Source organism: Macaca nemestrina, chromosome 14, assembly GCF_043159975.1.
Source record: "Macaca nemestrina isolate mMacNem1 chromosome 14, mMacNem.hap1, whole genome shotgun sequence".
Classification (NCBI taxonomy): Eukaryota; Metazoa; Chordata; class Mammalia; order Primates; family Cercopithecidae; genus Macaca; species Macaca nemestrina.
The window spans coordinates 34,953,604-34,977,208 of record NC_092138.1 but is presented as its reverse complement, the minus strand read 5'-3'; the positions used below and the strand labels follow the sequence as shown (position 1 = coordinate 34,977,208).

The 23,605-nt window shown below is 37.9% G+C and overlaps 2 pseudogenes; one reads left to right on the top strand and one right to left on the bottom strand.

Annotated features, from left to right (window-relative positions):
- LOC105491850 (ADP-ribosylation factor-like protein 6-interacting protein 1) overlaps window positions 1-20,988 on the top strand; it is a 30,371-nt pseudogene extending 9,383 nt beyond the window's left edge.
- Window positions 20,989-22,994: 2,006 nt separating this feature from the next.
- Window positions 22,995-23,345, bottom strand: LOC139358045 (non-histone chromosomal protein HMG-17 pseudogene; annotated as a pseudogene).
- Window positions 23,346-23,605: the final 260 nt, after the last annotated feature.

Sequence of the window (23,605 nt, the reverse complement as noted above, 5' to 3'; positions counted from 1 at the left end):
TATAGACATTTAAACAATATTAATTCTTTCAGTCCATGAGCATGGAATACCTTTCTACTTACTTGTGATTCCTTCAATTTATCTTATCAATATTATTGTAGTTTTCATTGTACAGGTATTTCTCCTTTTAGTTAAATTTTTTCTAAGTATTTTATTTTTTAATGCTATCATAAATAGGATTGTTTTCATGATTTCTTTTTCAGCTAGGCTGTTGTTTGTGCATAGAAATGCCACAGACTTTCACATGTTGTTTTTGTATCTTACAACTTACTGAATTCATTTGTTAAGTGTAACAGATTTTTGGTGAACTGGGGATTTTCTACACATAGGATCATGTCATCTGTAAACAGAGATAATTTTACTTATTCCTTTTCAATCAGGATTCCCTTATTTCTTTGTCTCTTCTAATTGCTCTTGATAGTGCTTACAATGTTGAATAGAAGTGTTGAGAGTGAACATCCTTGCTTTGCACCAGATCTTAGAGAAAAAAGCTTTCAGTTTCACTCCAATAATCATGACATTAGCTATGAGTTTTTCATAAATGGCTTTTGTTATGTTGAATTTCCTTCTATTCCTAAACTGTTGAGTTTTTATCAAGAAAGGATGTTGAGATTTTTATTATTTTTAAAATTGACATTGTGATTACATGTATTTATAGGGTAAAACTTGATATTTTGATAGATAAATGATGTATAATGATCAAATAGCATGGCTGTCACTTTGTGTACTTATCATTTCTTTATGGTGAAGACATTCAAAAGTCTCTCTTCTAGCTCTTTTGCAATATATTAAATTTTACTATTAACCACCATCACCTTACTGTGCAACAGAATATCAGAACTTATTCTTTCTATCTAATTGTAATTTTGTGCCCATTGACCAGCTTCTCCTCATACTCCTGTCCTTCTATCCCCACTCTCCAGTCGCCACTGTTCTGTTATGTTTCTGATATCAACTTTTTTTTTGACTCCACATGATTGAGATAATGTAGTATTTGTTTTTCTGTGTATAGTTTATTTCACTTAATATGATGTCCTCTATGTCTGTCCATGTTGTTGCAAATGATAGGATTTAATTTTTTTAGGGCTAAATAGTATTCATGTATATATGAATATGTGTATATATATATATGAATATGTGTATATATCACACTTTTTAAACCATCCATCTTTGGGTTGGATTGATTCTTTATCTTGGCTATTGTAAATAGTGCATCAGTAAACATGGGAGTGAAGATGTCTCTTTGACACATGGATTTCACCTCCTTTGGATATATAACCCAATAGTAAGATTACTGAATCATATGGTAGCTGTATTTTTATTTTTTAAGGGACTTCCATAGAGTTTTTCATGGTGAATGTACTTATTTACACTCCTACCAACAGTATGTAAGCATTCACTTTGCCCTACATCCTCACAGACATTTGTTTTCTTTTGTCTTTTTTATTTTAGCCATTCTAACTGGAGTGAGGTCATATCTCATTGTAGTTTTGATTTGCATTTCCCCGCTAGCTAGAGATGTTGAACTTCTTTTTTAATGTACCTGTTGGTCATTTGATTATCTTTTTTGAGAAATGTCCATTAATGTCTTTTTCTTATTCTTTACTTTAGAAGACAAAAAATATTTTATTGAGTGAAAACTTGGAAGCTTTGTTTTTGAAGAACTGTTTTGTTTTGAAGCTTCGTTTTTGAAGAAATTCTTTTGTAGATTATAACTACCTTTCATTGAGTAGCAACTTTTATTAAGTGCTAAGAATTGCGCTAAGTGCTTTAGATAAAGTATTTCAACTAACCTTCAACACAATTTTATAGAATTTGATCCAGTTAAGATATATATTTTATAGGCAAGAAACTGAGGTTCAGAGAGATTAAATTACCTAAGGTCATATACCTACTTGAAAAAAAGAAAAGAAAGCCGTTGAACTCTGTCCAGTGTTTTTATTCCTGTGTCAAATGACATAATCGTGGTTTTTTATGTTAATAGGTCATATACTTAAGGTGGTGATATGCCCTGTATCATTTTTCATTGCATCTCTTTGATTCTTCTCTCTTTTCTTCTTAATTAGTCTTGCTAACAGTCTATCTATTTTGTTGATCTTCTCAAAAAATCAGCTCCTGGATTCACTGATTTTTTTGAAGGTTTGTGTGTGTGTGTGTGTGTGTGTGTGTGTGTGTGTGTGTGTGTGTCTGTATCTCCTTCAGTTCTGCTCTGATCTTAGTTATTTCTTGCCTTCTGCTAGCATTTAAATTTGTTTGCTTTTTTTTTTTTTTGAGACGGATTCTCGCTCTGTCGCCCAGGCTGGAGTGCAGTGGTGCGATCTCGGCTCACTGCAAGCTCCGCATCCCGGGTTCACACCGTTCTCCTGCCTCAGCTTCTCAGTAGCTGGGACTACAGGTGCCCGCCACCACGCCTGGCTAATTTTTTGTATTTTTAGTAGAGATGGGGTTTCACCACCGTGTTAGCCATGATGGTCTCAATCTCCTGACTTTGTGATCCGCCTGCCTCAGCCTTCCAAAGTGTTGGAATTACAGGCGTGAGCCACTGCCCCCAGCCTCTCTAATTCTTTTAATTGTGATGTTAGAGTGTCAATTTTAGATCTCTCCTGCTTTCTCTGGTGGGCATTTAGTGCTATAAATTTCCCTCTACACACTGCTTTAAATGTGTCCCAGAGATTCGGGTACATTGTGTCTTTGTTCTCTTTGGTTTCAAAGAACTTCTTTGTTTCTGCCTTCATTTCGTTATTTACCCAGTAGTCATTCAGGAGCAGGTTGTTCAGTTTCCATATAGTTGTGCAGTTTTGAGTGAGTTTATTAATCCTGAGTTCTAATTTGATTGCACTGTAGTCTGAGACACAGTTTGTTGTGATTTCTGTTCCTTTGCATTTGCTGAGGAGTGTTTTACTACAAATTATGTGGTCAATTTTATAATAAGTGCAATGAGGTGTTGAGAAGAATGTATATTCTGTTAATTTGGGGTGTAGAGTTTTGTAGATGTCTATTAGGTCTGCTTGGTCCAGAGCTGAGCTCAAGTCCTGGATATCCTTGTTAACCTACTGTCTCATTGATCTGTCTAATATTAACAGTGCGTTGTTAAAGTCTCCCATTATTATTGTGTGGGAGTCTAAGTCTCTTTTTATGTCTCTAAGGACTTGCTTTATGAATCTCGGTGCTCCTGTATTGGGTGCATATATATTTAGGATAGTTAGCTCTTCTTGGTGAATTGATCCCTTTACCATTATGTAATGGCCTTCTTTGTCTCTTTTGATCTTTGTTGGTTTAAAGTCTGTTTTATCAGAGACTAGGATTGCAACTCTTGCTTTTTTTTTTATTTTTTTGGTTCTATTTCCTTGGTAGATCTTCCTCCATCCCTTTATTTTGAGCCTATGTGCGTCTTTGTACATGAGATGGACCTCCTGAATACAGCACACCTATGGGTCTTGACTCTTTATCCAATTCGCCAGTCTGTGTCTTTTAGTTGGGGTATTTAGCTCATTTATATTTAAGGTTAATATTGTTATGTTTGAATTTGATCCCATCATTATGAAGTTAGCTGGTTATTTTGCCTGTTAATTAATGCAGTTTCTTCATTCAAATGATGGTCTTTATCATTTGGCATGTTTTTGCAGTCGCTAGTACTGGTTGTTCCTTTCCATGTTTAATGCTTCCTTCAGGAGCTCCTGTAAGGCAGGCCTGGTGGTGACAAAATATCTCAGCATTTGCTTGTCTGTAAAGGATTTTATTTCTCCTTCACTTATGAAGCTTAGCTTGGCTGGATATGAGATTCTGATTGTTGAAAATTCTACCTGATGGTTGAAAATTCTTTTCTTTAAGAATGTTGAATATTGGCCCCCACTCTCTTCTGGCTTGTAGGGTTTCTGCCGAGAGATCTGCTGTTTGTCTGATGGGCTTCCCTTTGTGGGATACCCGACCTTTCTCTCTGGCTGCCCTTAACATTTTTTCCTTCATTTCAATCTTGGTGAATCTGACAATTATGTGTCTTGGGGTTGCTCTTCTCGGGGAGTATCTTTGTGGTGTTTTCTGTATTTCCTGAATTTGAATGTTGGCCTGCCTTGCTAGGTTGGGGAAGTTCTTCTGGATAATATCCTGAAGAGTGTTTTCTAACTTGGTTCCATTCTCCCTGTCACTTTCCAGTACACCAATCAAACATATATTTGTTCTTTTTACATAGTCCCATATTTCTTGGAGGCTTTGTTCATTTCTTTTTACTCTTTTTCTCTAATCTTGTCATCTCACTTTATTTCATTAATTTGATCTTCAATCACTGATACCCTTTCTTCCACTTGATCGAATCAGCAACTGAAGCTTGTGCATGCATCACGAAGTTCTCATGCCATGGTTTTCAGCTCCATCAGGTCATTTAAGGTCTTCTCTATACTGTTTATTCTAGTTAGATATTCATCTAACCTTTTTTCAAGGTTTTTAACTTCCTTGGGATGGGTTAGAACATGCTCCTTTAGCTCGGATAAATTTGTTATTGACGACCTTCTGAAGCCTACTTCTGTCAACTTGTCAAACTCATTCCCTGTCCAGTTTTGTTCCCTTGCTGCTGAGAAGCTGTGATCCTTTGGAGGATAAGTGGCGGTCTGTTTTTTGGAATTTTCAGCTTTTTTGCACTGGTTTCTCCCTGTCTTTGTGGTTTTATCTACCTTTGGTCTTTGATGTTGGTGACCTACAGATGGGGTGTTGGTGTGGATGTCCTTTTTGTTGATGTTGATGCTATTCCTTTCTGTTTGTTAGTTTTCCTTCTAGCAGTCAGACCCCTCAGCTGCAGGTCTGTTGGAGTTTGCTGGAGGTCCACTCCAGAACCTCTTTGCCTGGGTATCACCAGCGGAGGCTGCAGAACAGCAAATATTGCTGCCTGATTCTTCCTCTGCAAGCTTCATCCCAGAGGGGCACCCACCTGTTTAAAGTGTCTGTCAGCCCCTGCTGGGAGGTGTTTCCAAGTCAGGCTACACAGGGGTCAGGGACCCACTTGAGGAGGCAGTCTGTCCATTTTCAAAGCTCAAATGCCATGCTTAGAGAACCACTGCTCTCTTCAGAGCTGTCGGACAGGGATGTTTAAGTCTGTAGAAGTTGTCTGCTGCCTTTTGTTCTACTATGCCCTGCCCCCAGAGGTGGAATCTACAGAGGCAGGTGGGACTTGTTGAGCTGTGGTGGGCTCCACCCAGTTTGTGCTTCCTAGCCTCTGTTTACACTGTGAGCTACTCAAGCCTCAGCAATGGTGGATGCCCCTCCCTGCGTCAAGCTGCAGCATAGCAGGTCGATCACAGACTGCTGTGCCAGTAGTGAGCAAGGCTCCACAGGCATGGGACATGCCTAGCAAGGCACGGGAGGGTATCTCCTGGTCTGCAGGAGTATTTGGTCAGGAGTGTACCGTTTCTCCAGCTACAGTCTGTCACGGCTTCCCTTGGCTAGGAAAGGGAAATCCTCCCCCACTTTGTGCTTCCCGGGTGAGGTGACACCTCACCCTGCTTCAGCTCGCCCTCTGTGGGCTGTACCCACTGTTCAACCGGTCCCAGTGAAATGAACCAGGTACCTCAGGTGGAAATGCAGAAATCACCCATCTTCTGCATCAGTCTCACTGGGAGCTGCAGACTGGAGCTGTTCCTATTGGACCATCTTGGAAGCGACCGGTTTTTTATTTTACATTTTTAATGTCCCTTGCTTATTTCTGTTTTCAGTTTTTTCTTGTCAAGATATTTGCCTTCTATTTCAATACTTAGTATTTACTTTAATTCTGATTTATGCTAACCATCATTTCTTCCTAAATTTAAAAAACATTAAGGACTTAATTTTCCTGTCCTCCTTTTACACTTTATAAAAATTTTGAAACTGATTTAAACAAGAACTCTAAAAATAGTATGTCTTGCTGACTCAGATCACTATTTGACATAAATCGGGTGGAGACCTGGGCATTCTCTGTTTGATGCCCTCCCCCATCTTCCCCACCTGGCTCCTCCGTCCCCTGCTCTTCCTTGTCCGTCACTGCCCTGTGCTCTGAGTCTGACCCTCCACACTGCATTTCCCAGGCTCCCTCACTCTGGCTTCTGATGGGGATCAGCCAGTGTTGGTACCAGAAGGAGTCTTGAGGGTAGAGAGACAGTGAGTTTGGGTATGTGGTCTGGCTGTGGCAATGGGTTCCTAAGCCACAGATCCTTTTAGGCAGTACCACTTCAGTAGCTCCACCTGTCACTGGATCTGGTTAATACTGTTTCCTTCTTCTCCTTCTAGCCTAAAAGAGTTCATGGTTTCCTGCTACTGTCAGCCCCTGGGTGCCTTTTCATCCCTTGAGGTTACCGTTGACACTACTCAAACAAAATGATGGTATGTTTGTGTTTTTGTTATAAACAATTTTTAAAAATTTAACAGAAACCTGCATTTATAAAGAACACTAAAAATATACATTTAAAGTAATTGTTTATTAAACTGTAACAAGATTTCTAGCAATTTTAGATTGAATGTTATGCTCCCAAACTTCTTTAGATACATGCCATAATTATAAATTAAATTTTTGGGTCAGACTTTGCTATAACTGTGGTAATTTTAAAAAATCCACACTTGAAATGAGACAAGTGTCTGCTGATTAAAGATAAAAGAACTTTCCAGTGTGTTACATGGATTTTACAACAAAAAAGCTACTTTCACAATAGAATTGATGTCCCCTTGACACCGCCTTTGGGAAGGAAAAATTAAACAAAATTGATGTCACCTTTCAGGTATAGATATTGCAACCTTAAAGAAGTTATAGAACTCCAACACTTGTCTTCACCTGGAACATAAATTAAGATGATACTGACTTGTGAATACCCATTTTCCTCATATAACAATTAACAAATTTACATCAAACCAAAGTGAATAATGCTGGCTTATTTTATTTATAAGTAGTATGCATGGTTTTTAGATGAAAAGCTTCGCTTAAAAAATATTTTTTGAGATAAAGTCTTCCTGTTCACCTGTGAAGCTTATTTGGTATACTGTAGTCATTTCTAATCTTTCTCTGTGATACAGGCCATAGAACTATCTAGAGGTTGACAATCTTAATTATGAATTCTCTCTATTACTTTATTAAGCTGTCTTGTTTGTTCTTTTGTGTATTTACCTCATTCTGAGTGCCATGCAGCACATAATAGTGTTAGACAAAGTTTTAATGTGAACAAATTAATGCAGTTTTCTAGAAAAGAATAATCTAGGGTTTTGTTTCTAGCCTGTCCTATTTTTAAACTTATTGTTGCCTTTCTTATTTCTTTATGTCTTTGATGGACTTCCAATAGTTTCTACGACTTGAGCTTATAGTCCTGTCTTGTGTAGACTGGGTAGTGGAATACTAAGCTTGTATACTTGAAAATGACAACCTTAAATTCCCCTATCAGCCACCTGTCCCCGCAAAATAATAGTAATAATTAAAGCCAGCAATAACAGTTATTTTTCCTTAAAACATAAAATTTTAAAGTAAAAAAATCTTATTTTATTATTTTTAAGCCAGCTATCTTAAGATCTTATCTGACTTGGTTTCTGGGGTTTTTGAGAGTAAAGTTTCCCAGCACCCCGCTTCTCCTACACTTATCCTTACACTTAGGCATGAATTTGCAAAGCAATGCCTCAGAATGTTTCTGAAAAAATGTGTTGGAATTACATCATATGACTGAATAGCAGTGCAGTTGAATGTGTTGTTTTTTATTTATGTCTTCACATTTGTTTATATTAAGGATAGAACCCCAAAGAGAATGATACTGGTTTACTTATTCAATGCTTATTAAACAATAACAATATGCCAGCCTCTGTACTATTCAATGAGGATACAAAGGTGAAAAGACAAGGTTGCATACTTTTATAATATTTCTGTGTTATGGTGGCTCAAATTATTTCACTCAGTGCTTTTCTTAGAAGAAGAAATATTTGGATGATGTTCAGTAAACACACATTTTGTGTTGTCTTTGAATCTATTTGGTAGGTTTATGATGTTAAATTCCTGGTTGGGTTCAGTTCAAGTATATTTACCAAAGACAAATTAGAAATACAGGGACCATCAGGTTAGGGATTTATTTCATTATGGTAATAGGATTATGTCCTTGGAATTGGAATTTATTTTATACTTGCTATGGTTTTTAAATCATTTTACATGACTTAAATGTCAAATTATAATGTAAAATAATTATTTTCAGTTATGCGCCCCAAAATTTGAAGCCACATTTGTTTTGAGGGAATTTTGAATATGAAGACCTCAGAGTATTAGAAGTTACATTGAGTGGGGATTATGCATAATTTTCCTCTCTTGAAAAATCTATCTGTGATTATATATTTTCTTTTTAATGTACATAAGCAAGTAAAAAACACAAGGAGAACTTCAGCTATAGACCCTGCACTTTAGCATTAGTAACTGCTAATCTACCCACAAGTGTCGGTGATTTTTTTTGCACATATTACAATAAAAATTACTACCACCACCTTAAGAGCTGATTGGAATTGCGTATTTTATTTATTTCTTTCTTTTGAGACGGAATCTTACTCTGTTGCCCAGACTGGAGTGCAATGGTACGATCTTGGCTCACTGCAACCTCTGCCTTCGGGTTCAAGTGATTCTCCTGCCTCAGCCTCCTGAGTAGCCAAGACCACAGACACGTATCACCACACCTGCCTAACTTTTGGTATTTTTAGTGGAGACAAGGTTTAGCCATGTTGGCCAGGCTGGTCTTGAACTCCTGACTTCAAGTCAATCCACCCACCTCAGCCTCCCAAATTGCTGGGATTACAGGCATGAGCCACCGTGCCTGGCCTGCGTATTTTAATTCCATATTTTGCTTATATTTTTAGCATTTAAACATTTGCATATTTAAAGACATTAGTATACTTACAAGTAAGGAAAATTCTATTAGGTTAGATATTTTAAAACCTCTGAAAATTAATTCATTTCTAAATAACAGTTTGTAGCTATGTACCTTTAATAAATATAGCAATTAGAGCTTTCATATTCAAGAACTATCAATTGCAAGGACTGGACACCCTAAAAATGCACAACTCTAAAGAAAAGGTAAAAAATCTGCCTATTGAGCCATATAAAAGGGAAGAACAAGTAACCTTTTATAACAGAAGTTATATAAGGTGAAATAATGATGATGACAAGGATTTTGTTTTCTTTATATATTTTATTAGGAGAAAAACTACTGTAGGAGAGGGAAAATTGCTTCTGTGTACCCTTCTAGATTTTTTGGCTGGTCTATGAATTAAATTGACATTAGACAGATTAAAAGGAGAAAAAACGTTTAATTACTCACATATGCACAGGAGTCCCACCAAAATATGAGACTCCAGGAAGCAGCTAGATGATTGAGACAGCTAGAGTAAGGAATAGGAATAAGGATTTGGGGTACTGGGGAGTGGTAGAGATGAATTGTGGGAAGGCGGGAAGAGGAAATGTGTGGTGAATAAAGGTTACCTTGCTATGCAGATAAAAGTCTCTCCGGTGAGAAAAAGTTATCTATGAGTAACTCTCTTTCTGGCAAATATAAATACATATACTAATAAAAATGTCCTTTACAAATGGGACATTATACTTTAAGCAGATGGGGAGGCGAAGTGCTTTTTCTGCATTGACTGGTTCTCAGTTTCTTTTAGCTCAGAATAATAGTGGCATATTTTGGGATGATTTGTTCTGACCCCATCACTATTTGGTGGTAAAATGCTACCCAATGTTATAACATCATGTGGCAGTTTCTTTTAAAAAGTCTTTAGACGTGATATAATTTCCTCAAAGCTTTATGATGTAAAATGAGGTATCTCAGATATGGACTTCTCCAGTGAGAGGATCCCAAAGGCTTTATGTCCTCACATGCTATTATGGGTTGGGGTGCAGTGGAGAAGAAATGCCAGGATGTTTGTAGCTTTATCACATTGAAAACTTAGAGCATCTAATTATCACTCACTTAGAAATCAAATTGTTTTCTATAGACTTCCTTCTCCAAGGAGATTCAAAGCACTTGCTACAAAAAGGGAAGATCACAGCTTGCTTCTCTGTTTTCCTTCCTCCAGGGAAAACCTTGTGTCACTTGGTTGACTTAACAGAATTAACTTCTCTTCTTGGATCGCTGGTCATTGTTTTTACGTAGTTCAGTAACTATCAAATACTTTTCATCTGTGATTAAAAGCCTATTGCTTCTGGAGGGTCCCTGGCATGCTGCAGTCCTATGACTGGGCAGCAGGTTTCTCACCTTCCTAAATCTGAGCAGCACAGACCTGCTGGAGGGTAACCCACACCTGATATTTCTCCTTTTGTGGTTGGTGAGTGGTAAGGGTGCAGCTGCTGCCCTATCAGCTTTCCCAGAGTCACAAAGAGAAGCTTACACTTGGAAGGGACCTTATTCATTGTCTGCTCCTGTTGTGCTGTCCATCCACTGATACCCTCATCTACCTGCTCTAGTCCTCAGTGTGGTTCAGGCTCCGCTCTACCCATCCATTTGGATTTGGGCCCCAAGCTACAAAGTTCATATTTGCACAGATCTCAGCTATGTCCTCCTTCAAGTTCTATACCTCCCCGTTCTAGTTTTGAAATAAAAGGAAATAAGGAGGAGAAGAAAGTGACCAACGTTCTCAGGGCTGCTTCAAAGCTAGAGATAGAGAAGAGGAACAAGCTCACAAACTCAAGTATGCTGAGCATAGCTGACACCAAGGGCAGCCAGTGCTCCCTGTATCTTTATGCTCTGTAAATTCAGAATTGAATTTATGTATTCAATTGTGAATTGAAGTCCAGAATTGAAATAAGCACCTGGGACAGCTGCTTGCAGTGTTCTTGCTTTCTCCTTTTTCCTTAGCCACAGTGCATTAGTTTAGGCAGATACCTTCAAGCCACTGACCACTGCTTGCTTGCTTGCTTCCTTCCTTCTTCCCTCTCTCCCCTCTTCCCTCCCTTTTCTTCCTCCTTTTCTCCATTTCTTCCCCCCATCCTCCATCCCTTCTTTCTTTCCTTCCCTCCCTCCCTCCTTCCTTCCTGCCTTATTTCCTTCCTTCTTTCAACAAATATTTGATGAACCCCTATCTAAGGTGATTGGGATACAGAATTGAACTCAGTCACTGCTCATATACAGCCTAGACATTTAGTAGAAATGACACACAGTATCTAAAGAAATACAAAGTGTAAATCGAGCTAAGTGCTATGATGAACACTATAGCTGGATGTAGAGGTCAGGGAAGAGCTGCCTTTGGAAAGAAGTATTTGAATAGAAACGTGAATAAAGTGAGGGGAAATCCATGTGCAAGATGAGGTTAGCAATCACACTTACTTCTTTGATCTTACCTGGAAGAAAGTCCATGAGCTCATTTTCTAATGGATTAGAAAATCTGTTGCCACTAGTAGGAAGCCTACAATTTTGTTTTGTAGCCTTCACATTCATACTTACCACTAAAATATTTGCTTCCAGCATCATAATTTACTTATAAGAGAAAGTAAGATTGGAATTTAAACTTTTGGTTTAAACTTTGATTTTCAAAAATTCTGCTTTAGTAGAAGAATAGTCTTATGTTCACCTTTATTGTTACTGTGAAGTATGAATCACATTGAAATGTATAATTTTAAGATGAGAATCATGTTGATTCTTCAACTCACTGAAAATGAAGTGCCTAATTTTGATGAGATAAATTGTTCCAGTCTTTGCTGGAGTTGTAGATTTATCCATAGCTGGCTTCCATCTGTTACATTCAGATGATAATGATAAAATGTGTCATTTCTACCCAGTCTTCCAGCACAGACTAGTTAGAAGACAGAATTATCCTTCTGCTAGGTTTGTATGCTTCTTAATAAAGTCTTTATTTATTATTTTTAAATGCCCTCTGGGTATAGTCTTTAAATGCATTACTAAAAATAACTTTCCATATGTGAAAATGTTTCATTTAAATTATTTTGGTGTTGCCTGGCATGGTGGCTCACGCCTATAATCCCAGCACTTTGGGAGGCTGAGGTGGGTGGATCACCTGAGGTCAGGAGTTCGAGACCAGCCTAGCTCACATGGTGAAATTCCGTCTCTACAAAAAATACAAAAAGTAGCCATTTGTGGTGGTGCACACCTGTCGTTCCAGCTGCTTGGGAGGCTGAGGCAGGAGAATCACTTGAACCTAAGAGGTGGAGGTTGCAGTGAGCCAAGATCATGACACTGCACTCCAGCCTGGGTGACAGAGTGATACCCTGTGTCAAAAAATTAAAAAATAAATCATTTTGTTGTTTCCTTGTTAGTGTCCAAAATTCACTGGAGAGATTCTTTCAGAATTGTAAAGTTTAATTAAAAATGTTAGGTGTGCCGGGTGCAGTGGCTCACACCTGTAATCCCAGCACATTGGGAGGCCGAGGCTGGTGGATCACCTGAGGTCAAGAGTTTTAGACCAGCCTGGCCCACACAGCGAAACTCCATCTCTACTAAAACTACAAAAATTAGCCGGATGTGGTGACAGGTGCCTGTAATCCTTACTACTTGGGAGGCTGAGGCAGGAGAATGGCTTGAACCCAGGAGGCAGAGGTTGCAGGGAGCCGAGACTGTGCCACTTCACTCTGGTCTGGGTGACAGAGTGAGACTGTCTTAAAAAAAAAGTGTTAGCTTAGAGGATGAACCTTAATGCATTTCTTAATGGTATCTGAGCAAACAAAAAATTTAAGTTTAAGAACATCTTTGAAGGTGCTTCTTTCACCTGCTCTTCTATTATTTTCTATTACAGGAATCCATATTTTCTTACTTCATAAAGAATGTTATTCTTATTTCTTAATGAGTCCTGCTCCATAATTCTGCAAAGTTATTTACACAGAGAGATGGTCAGAACTACTGTCCAGGATTTCAGTGGCTTCTGAATTGAAGTGCAGAATTGAAATACCAGTAATTCACCGAGTTGCTTGCTTACCAATTATTGTAGATAAATTAACATCATGCCTCAGACTAATGATCCCATAGAGAAGACTCATTTTGTAGTTTCATATATCTATAGCATGTATCAGTAACTTTACCCAAACCCTAATAAAAGTTTGTCAGCTTAATATATCTGTGCATGAACTTAACTACCACTGGAGAATGGTCAATTTTGTTTATAGCATCCGATATTTGAACTTTTTGTAAATGAAAAGTTACATTAAAAAAAAAACTTCTCATAAAAATCCTCATGGGAAGTTCCATTCGGTTTATGTTTTCTCCCTCATTCTTCATTTGCCTGCACCTGAGCCGTTCGTCTTGTTCTTTCCTCAATGGCTACGTTAGAAACTGGTAAATATGTCTTGCTTCCTCTGCCTTCCCTGCTCACCCTCAGTTCATCAGGAAGTCATGTAGGCTTCCTGCTTTTGCTCCCCAGGAATTAAAGAAATCTTAGTCAGAACATCAAAAAATCTAGATCATTTGGCCTTTGAACCTTTCACTTCCCAAAGGTTACTTGTAGTGAATGTGTTTATACTTCCTTAGGAAAGGAATGTGTATGAAATTTGGTGTTAATAAAAATAGCAACACTAGATAGAACGCTGGGCTAGGGAGATGGTCATTTCTAGAGATTCATCAACTGAAGGAAAATGTATCTCACTATAAGGTAAGAGGCTTTTCTTCCCAGATCATCAAACCTCTGGATATAGTTTTCAGTGTTCATTTCCATGAGGGCACAGATTTGTATTTGATTGGCCTTTTTCTTATTGTCAATCTTAAAATCTTTAAAACGGAAATATGTTCTCTTTGGAATCAACCCAGAAAAAATAGTAGCTCAACTTTAAATCAGCAAATGGTTAAATATTGTTAGAAAGATATTACTTAATGCCTTAAGTTAGCTGGTCCTATTCCCAGCTCATTTAAAAAAAAATAGAAACCTCAGCAAATACTACAAACTAGTAAGAGAATTTCTGAATCCATAAGATTGAAAATGAGCAACACAGCTCATTTTCTTACCAATAACTAAGAAAAAAATTAAGATTGTTAATTCTCTTGTTCTGTGATTCTCTTTGAGAAGGTCCATATCTGTTGCTGAGTAAAAACATTAATGTTAAGAGACCTTACTAAATTATAGACAAAACTTTGAGTGGTATAGTAAATAAGAAATTACTGTCAGAATTATTTACACTTACCATACTGGGGTTTTACAGCATCATTTAACTGCTAGAGCTATTTTTAAAAATCCACATATTTCACAGTAACCATAGAAAAAAACCAACAAGAGGTGTAGGAAATAGAAGGCTTTTAAATGTATTTCATATTATTATGAGATGTTCATTTTTCCAACCAGCTATTTCTTGTTATTGTGTACATGGTAGGAGGAATAAAAAAGGGATGATGTTTATCCTGACTTCACTCACTGAGGGAGAAAATAAAAATGGCAGATTGAAGTCATCTCATTATAATGTTGCAAGTAGTTTTTAAAGTCCAGTAATTTTTGGCTGGGTGCGGTGGCTTATGCCTGTAAATCCCAGTACTTTGGGAGGCCGAGGTGGGCAGATCACCTGAGGTCAGAAGTTTGAGACCAGCCTGGCCAACATGGCGAAACCCTGTCTCTACTATTTCTAACTGTGTGTATACACACACACACACACACACACACACACACACACACACACACACACACACACAGTTTTGTTAAATACTGTGAAATTCTCCTCCAAAAGGGTCATACGATTTTGCATTCCCACCAGCCCACTGGCATATATGAGTGTCTCTCCCACACTTCTTCAACAGTGTATTAAGTTGAAAATTTTTGCTATTCTAATGAGTAAGAAATGGTATCTTAGTGTGGTTTTAGTTTGCATTTCTCTTATTATAAGTACAACTGAGCATTTTTTCATGTGTTCACAGACCAATTTATGTCTTTTGCAAGTTACCTAATTTGTGTCTTTTACCCATTTTTCTCTAGAATTTTGGTCTTTTCCTTCTCAATTTTAAAAAGGTCTTTGTATATTAGAACTATCATTTGTATTTGTAATATTTGTGGCAAATACTTTCAATTTAATACCATCTTTTGACTGATTACAATGTATGTGCGCTTTTTTTCTTGTACTAATACCAACTGCTTTACTTATATGGGCTTTAAAATAGGGTATAATATCTAGTAGGGCCTGTTCTCCCTCAGAGCTCTTTCTCAGTGTAGCCCAGCATTTTTTTTTTTTTTTTTTTTTAAAGACAAAGTCTCACTCTGTTGCCCAGGCTGGAATGTAGTGGTGCAGTCATAGCTCACTGCAGGCTTAACTTTCTGGGCTCAAGTGATCTATCCTGTTTTTTTTTTTTTTTGAGATGGAGTGCCGCCCAGGATGGAGTGCAATGATGCAATCTCAGATCACTGCAAACTCTGCCTCCTGGGTTCAAGCAGTTCTCCTGTTTCAGCCTCCCAGGGTATGTGTGTTCTTAAAGATAAAGTGTGTCTTGTGTAAGCTGCACATAGTTGGATCTTGGTTTTTTATCCATTCAGACACTTTATGTATTTTGATGGGAGAATTTAATCCATTTACGTTCAAAGTAATTATTCATAGGTAAGGACTTACTATTGCCATTTAGTTAATTGTTTTCTTTTTTTTTTTTAAAGATCCTTTGTTTGTTGTTTATCTTTGTGATTTTATGATTTCCTGTGGTGCTAAGTTTTGATTCCTTTCTCTTTATCAATTGTGTATTGAGGTTACTCTTGAGGTTTGCATAAAACATCTTATAGTTATAAGACTCTTTTGTGTTGATAGCAACTTAATTTCAATCCCATACAACAACTCTAGACTTTAAATTTCCTCATTTATATTTTTGATTTCACAATTTACATATTTTTAAATTATGTATTTCTAAATTAGTTCGACCATTGTGGAAGACAGTGTGGCAATGCCTCAAGGATCTAGAACCAGAAATACCATTTGACCCAGCAATCTTATTACTGGGTATATACCCAAAGGATTATAAATTATTCTGCTATAAAGACACATACACATGTATGTTTACCGTAGCACTATTCACAATAGCAAAGACTTGGAACCAACACAAATGCTCATCCATGATACTGGATAAAGAAAATGTGGCACATATACACCATGGAATACTATGCAGCCATAAAAAAGGATAAGCTCATGTCCTTTGAGGGATATGGATGAAGCTGGAAACCATCATTCTCAGCAAACTAACACAGGAACAGAAAACCAAACCCACATGTTCTCACTCATAAGTGGGAATTGAACAACGAGAACACATGGATACAGGGAGGGGAACATCACACACCAGGGCCTTTCAGGGGGTGAGGGGCTAGGGGAAGGATAGCATTAGAAGAAATACCTAATGTAGATATCAGGTTGATGGTGCAGCAAACCACCATGGCATGTGTATACTTATGTAACAAACCTGTACGTTCTGCACATGTATCCCAGAACTTAAATTGTAATAAAAAAAGAGAAATCACTGAAATGAAAACAATAAAAAAAGAAATAATAGAAAAGAAGAAAGTTCTAAAGATGTTATATGCACATATATATGCATATATATGTCAATGATAAGTATGTACTTAATAAATACACATGTACAAATATATACTCAAAAATTATGTGTTTCTTAACAAGTTATTATGGTTATTATTTTTCACTCTTTGACTTTTAACCTTCATACTATAAGATATACATGACTTATAGACCACCATAATAATGCTAGAATATTTTGGATTTGACTATGCATTTACCTTTACCAGTGAATTTGATACTTTCTTATATCTTCATATTAGTAACTAGTGTCCTTTTATTTCCACTTGAAGACTCCCTTAAGCATTTCTTGTAAGGCAGGTATAGTGGTAATGAATTTCCTCAACTTCTTTTGTTTGTCTGGGGAAGACTTTATTTCTCCTTCATCTCTAAAGGATACTTTGTTGAGTATGGTATTCTCATCTGAAAATTTTTTTCTTTCAGCACTTCAAATGTATCATCTCATCTGTCCTGACCTGCAGGTTTTCTGCTGAGAAATTTGCTCATCGTCTAATGGGAATCCTCTCATATATGATTTGATGCTGTTCTCTTGCTGCTTTTGAAATTCTGTCTTTGTCTTTGGCTTTTGACAGTTAGTTGTAACACAACTTGGAGAAGACCTATTTGAGATCAATCTGTTTGGGAACTTTGGAGCTTCTTGGATCTGGATGTTCATATCTCTTCCAAAACTTGGGAAGTTTTCAGCAATTATTTCATTATATACACTTTCTGCACATTTATCTCTTCTCCCTGAAGAGCTCCCATAATGCAAAAGTTTGTTTGCTTAATGATGTCCCATATGTCCCATTGGCTGTCTTCACACTTTTTGTTTTTTGTTTTTCTTTCCTTCTCATTGAGTAATTTCATAAGACCTATCTTCAAATGCAGAGTTTCTTCCTTGTGCTTGATCTAGTCTGCTGTTGAAGCTTTCTATTATATTTTTTATTTATTCACTCAGTAGTTCTTCAGCTTCAAGATTTCTGTTTTGTTCTTTGTTGAATGTCTCATTAAGATGATGAATTGCTTTCCTGATTTTGCTGAATTGTCTATGTGTATTCTCTCAGATCTATCTGAGTTTCCTTAAGATTATTATTTTAAATTCCTTTTCAGGCAACTCATAAACTTCCTTTTCCTTGGGGTCAGTTACTGGCACCTTGTCTTTTATTGGTGTCATGTTTCTTGCTTTTTAATGTTTCTTATGTCCCCGAATTGATGTCTGTGCATCTGGTGGAACAGCACCTCTTCCAAACTTTAGAGAGTGCCTTTAGTAGGGAAAGATTTTGACTCTGGAAGGCATGGCATAGCAATGACCCAGCTAAAGGTTAAGACCCAGAAAAAAGGTACAGCTGCAATTTGGGAAACAGAGCCAATAGGGCACCATTGCAACTTAGGCCCCAGGACACAAGGGACTGCAGAGTGGGGATTCTGGACCTGGGGATAGTGGGACATGGCAGTATCCCAGATTCTGTGAAGCCACGTGAGACAGCAGCAAGGACCCTGGAATAGCAGAAGGCAGATGTTACTTGGGCCCTGGAAGGAAGGGAGTAGTGCAGCAAAGATTCCATTCCTTGGGGATGGGGGTATCTCAGCAGCTCACACTCTAATGGACTAGTCCAGTTCCAGGAAAGCAGGGTACTACAATTATTCAACGTGTAGGGTAAGGTGACCCAGCTCAGTCAGTGCTCTGTTTATCTAAGACGTAAAATACCATGCCATTTCATCCCTGAGATGTGCAACTGATTTGGCTTGGCCATGACACTGATTTCCTGGAGGCAAGGTGCTGCTTCCATTCAGGAATGGGGGAGCATGACGGCTCTGAGCAGCCAAGTAACCAATTCTTTAGGAGGCTGAGTGCCATTTCAGCTCAAGCCTTAACGGGGCAGGGCCAAAAGCAACTTGGAGGGGTGGGTGGAGCATCTCCATTGCAGCTTGGCCCCAAGAAATAGGATGGAGCAGCAGCTCAGCTTGTGGATGGTGCGCAACTACGTGGAGGCGGCTCAACAGCAACAAAGCTGGAGGAATGGAAGGGTACTGTGGCTACCTACCCCCAGAACAGGACACATTCCAACAGTGTTTCTGATTTCAAATGCAGCAGCCACGTGGGCCACTGTGGTGAGTATTGTCTCCTCCTCTGTGGGGAGTGTAGCTGTATGGATTCTAAGGAGTTCCCTCAGTTGGGCTTAGTGCCTGTGAGAACTACAGGCGTCCCCAGAGGTGAGGACTGTAGGTGCCTAAGGTGGTGATGGGGGCTGCTGTGGTCCTCTTCCTTACCTTTTCCCTGCAAGAAGAATTTTCTCCTGGTTCCAACTGATCCTGATGTGGGGATAGGGTGGTGGAGGTGAGGTATTTCCTTCTGTTGTCTATGTGGCCACCCTGGGTTTCTGCACATTGCAGAGTTTCTAATACACCTTTAATGTATTCTAACATTCTTTAGTTATTTTCATCAAAATGTAGTTGCTTACTTATTGTTTTGGCTATCTTTGGGAGGCATGTGGTGAGTATTGGGGGCTTCTAGTTAGGTTATCTTACTGATGTCATAAAATAGTGGATTTCAAATGCTCTCACCAGGTGGTCTCTGTGCGGGTGTCAGTTGGACGTCTCACTGGGCAGGTGGCCTGCGCTCACAGAGACGGCATCCCGGAGATGGTGGCGGAGGGAGATAATCGCAGCACCAACCTGCTGGCTGCAGAGACTGCAAGTCTGGAAGAACAGCTGCAAGGATGGGGAGAAGTGATGCTGATGGCTGATAAAGTCCTCCGATGGGAAAGAGCCTGGTTTCCACCCGCCATCATCTGTGTGGTTTCTTTGGTGTTTCTGATTATCTACTATCTAGATCCATCTGTTGTGTCCGGCGTTTCCTGTTTTGTTATGTTTTTGTACTTGGCTGATTACCTTGTTCCCATAGTAGCGCCTAGAATTTTTGGCTCCAATAAATGGACCACTGAACAACAGCAAAAATTCCATGACATTTGCAGCAATTTAGTAAAAACTCGATGCAGAACTGTGGGTTGGTGGAAATGCTTCTTCACACTAAAGGAAGAAAAATCTAAGATGTACTTCATGACCATGATCGTTTCTCTTGCTACGGTTGCTTGGGTGGACAACAAGTCCACAATCTGCTTCTCACTTACCTGATAGTGACTTCCTTACTATTGCTTCCTGGACTAAACCAACATGGAATCATTTTGAAGTACATTGGAATGGCCAAGAGGGCGATAAACAAACTTCTTGAACAAAAAGAAAAGAAAAATGAATGATTCATCTGCTTTAATCAGCGTGATTAGTGGAGCATTGCCCCGGAACAGTTTCTGCTGTACTATCTGGATACCAAAATGTTACGGAAGTAGCTCTTTGCTCTCCCTCACTCTGCCCTTAGTTAATAGAAATTCAGACTCGCCAAGTAAGACTTTGTGCATAGTGTCTTCATGTCACATATAGTTGAGTGCTTTCTTAGCAGTTGGCTTCATGGACAACCCTTAGTGTATGTGATTTGTTTTGATTTTTCTTACCCAGTGTTAATTGAATTCTTGCTTTTAGACAACTTCCTTTTTGTAGTGGTGAACCTTGCCCTTTAGTACAGTTCAAGTGAATCTGGATAATTGTTCATCTTTGCTTTAGCTTAGATACCATGTAGTGGTCTGTGGCTACAGGAAACTGGTTCTACTGTCTGCTTCCACAGTTTGCTTAAGAAACTGTCTGACTTCACGAATATAGAGACCAAGTTTACCGCTTCTGATAAAGAGACTAATTAAGATTCATTCCTCATTCTGTTTGTTTCTGGTGGGAGAAGAGTCCCCATGAAAAAAATGAAACTGATTCCATGCGCTAGTACGTGTAGGCTTCTCCCTTGTGCAAAACTTAGCAATTTGTAGGAAACTTTGATCTTTTTGTCCAAAAAAGGAATGTCTAACAGGCTTAAGCTTTTGTCCCCTTGCACTTAGACTCAAAGTTAGTAAATCCTTAAAGGCTTTTTAATAGCAGACTTCCGAAAGATTGCATTTAGGATTTCTAGGCTACTTTTAATTTCAGATTTTCAGCTGACTTTAGTTATAGTATACAGTAGATTAAGACTCATGTCTATGACTTTCACTCTAAGACCAGCAAAAAGACAGCAGTCTTCTATGTTTAGTCAAGATTCATTTCAGTAGAAGATAATCTTATCTAATTGTTGAGACCAGAATAAGCCTTTTTAAGGTAAACCTCAAAATTCTCATTTTATGGTAATACTGGCCCTTTTAGTCCCCTAGGTTTGACATGGGAGATAGTGACTACACTGGTGTCTGACTTTTTTCCTAGAGATTCCTCCCTGAAAAATACAAGGGCTGTTGGTGAGAGCAGACTTGAGGTGATGATAATTGGCCTCTGGTCGACAAAGATTTCTTAACTCCTTGGAAAGCTTCTTATTATCATTCTTAACTTCTTGGTAGCTAGAAATTTAGAGTAGTTGAAATCTGTAGGAATGAACTTCTGAGGGCCAAAACACGTGACTGACTTGGGAACAATTCTTAAACTGATTAACTAGTTGTAATATAGTTTTGTGAATTTATTGCACTGATGTTGTACCTTGTGGTATATCTGTCCCTATTAAATAAGTGTTGTTTTCTCCTCTTTAATATTACTGTAAATAGTGGTGACCATTGTAGCATATGTTTGATTATTTTCTTTTAATATTTCATAAGAAAACTACCTTAATTCTACCTTACTTTCATTGTAAATAAGCCTGTCTTCCTATCTGGATTTTTTTTTGTGTGTGTACATGTTCTACTGATTAACTACTTTTGCGATTTTAATCCTGTATTTCTTCTTCTACTTTGTTTTGTGTAAAAGGGGAAAAAATAAAAAAAGCTGGAATCTCAAATGCTTTCACCAAAAATAAATGACAAATATATTAGGTGATGAATATATTAATGAACCTGATTTGATCATTTCACAATGCATGCATGTATCAAATCATCACATTGTACCCAATTAATATATATGTAATTATTATTTGTTGATTAAATAAAATAAAAAGTTTTAAAAAGACAGAGAGTCACTGAATGGATTAAAAAACAAGACCCAATTCTATGCTCTCTGCAAGAGACTTGCTTCCCTTTAAGAATACACATAGATTGAAAGGGAAAAGTTGTAAAAAGATATTTCATGCAAAGGGAAACCAAAAGAAATCAGTGGTAGCTATACTTAAATAAGACAAAATAGACATTGTCAAAAACTAAAATGAGATAAAGAAGGTCATTATATAATGAGATAAAAAGGTTGATTCATGAAGAAGATACAATGTAAACACATGCATTCAACATCAGAGAATCTATATATTTATAACACAAATATTAATAGATTAGAAGAGATAGATAGATTGCAATACAATAATAGCAGAGGACTTCAGTATCTCACTTTCAGCAACACAAAAATCATCTATATAGAAAATAAGGAAACTTGGGCTTGAACTACACTTTGGGTCAAATGACCTAACAGACATATACAGACCATTCCATTCAACAGCAGCAGAATACACATTCTTTTCATGCACACACAAAACATTTTTCATGCTAGATCATGTGTTAGGTCACAAAAGAAGTCTTAACAAATTTAAGAAAGTTGAAATCACATCAAGTATTTTTGGTACCACAATATCATGAAACTAGAAATCAAATTGTTAATTTGGAGAAGGAATTGCAGAACATTTAGAAATATATAGAAATTAGACACCCTCCTCCTAAACAATGGGTCAAAGAAAATAAAAAGGAAATTAAAAAGTATTTTACACAAATGAAAATAGAAACAACATACCAAAACTTATGGGATGCAGTACAAGCAATTCTTTTTTTTTCCAAGCCAAACTGTATCCAGCTTTATTAAAGATACTTTCCATAAACAATCATGTAGACAGACAATCGTTAACAGTATACAACAACTTTTATACTCCCTTCTTCAATGGACTACCAAAAATCAGAAAGCCACTATAAAACCCAATGAAGTATTCATCTTATGCTCTGAACAGAGAAAGTTTAGAGTGAGGGTTGACATTTCACATTTAGCATGTTGTTTAATAACTTTTCACAAGCTGACCCTGACTTTGTGGAAGTGGAAAGAAAATGGCAGAATTTATCTAAAGATCCACAATCTAGAAATGGAACAGGTGCCACTTCTCTTTTGACAGGTGCCATCTCAGTGGCATCACTGAAAAGTCCAGATTGCCTGATATACTTGTAACCAATGACTGGGGGTCAGGTCCCAACAGATGTCTAGGCTTAAGGGAGTTAAGTCTATGCTGAAAGATGGAAAGGGAGAAGAGGACATAAAATGAATTTGTTTTTCCATACCACAAGGCTTTGTGCCAAAAAGTGGCCATGTGTGTCAAAATCAGGGAATCCCTCATCCTGGGAGCCAAGAGGAAGTCTCTCAAAACTAGAAGGGAAAGGTGTTTTCCCCACATCAATCCAGCTTCAGAGACATTCTATTAGTGACATATGCCCCTTTCCCCCAAAACAACAATGAAGGGCTCTGTGTGCTAACAACATAGCTTAAAAAAAAAGTAAAACAAAATTCTGCATTTTTATAAAACTTGATTTAAAAAATCGTATTTCAAACTCTCAGTCACCAGAAGTACACAGTTATCAAAAATGCACACACTTCCCTTGGCAACTCCAGCACCCTCAGCTTTCTGTGCCTGGTCTGTTTTGGCATCTCCATTTTCTGCAGGGTTAGTCCCCTCCTTGCCAGCATCAGCTTTTCCCTTTTTCCCTTTGAGTACCTTCTCTCCTGTCTTTGCATGGGCCTTTTTAGACTTGAGCTCTGGCTTTCGAGGAGCAGGTTTAGCAGACAACCTCGTGGATCTTCTCTGTGGTTCAGCCTTCATCGTGACTTTATCTTCTTTAACATCCCCTTCAGCCTTTCTCTTGGGCATGCTGGTGATGGTGACGTACTTAAAAATTGTATTCTTGTGTTAAGAATGTGTCCAATTAGAACCCCGGATGTTTTCCCTGTCAGCTACATTAGTTCCAGTGAGGTTTATATCCTTCCTCCCATCACATGCCTGCTCATGCACACACATATATGCACACATACACATACCCCCCACACTCGCTCATCTTGTACATGTGAAATAAATTCTTCAAAAATCTTGGTTTTGGCCTTCAGTTACTCCTGTTGTTGGTCCAATCTTCA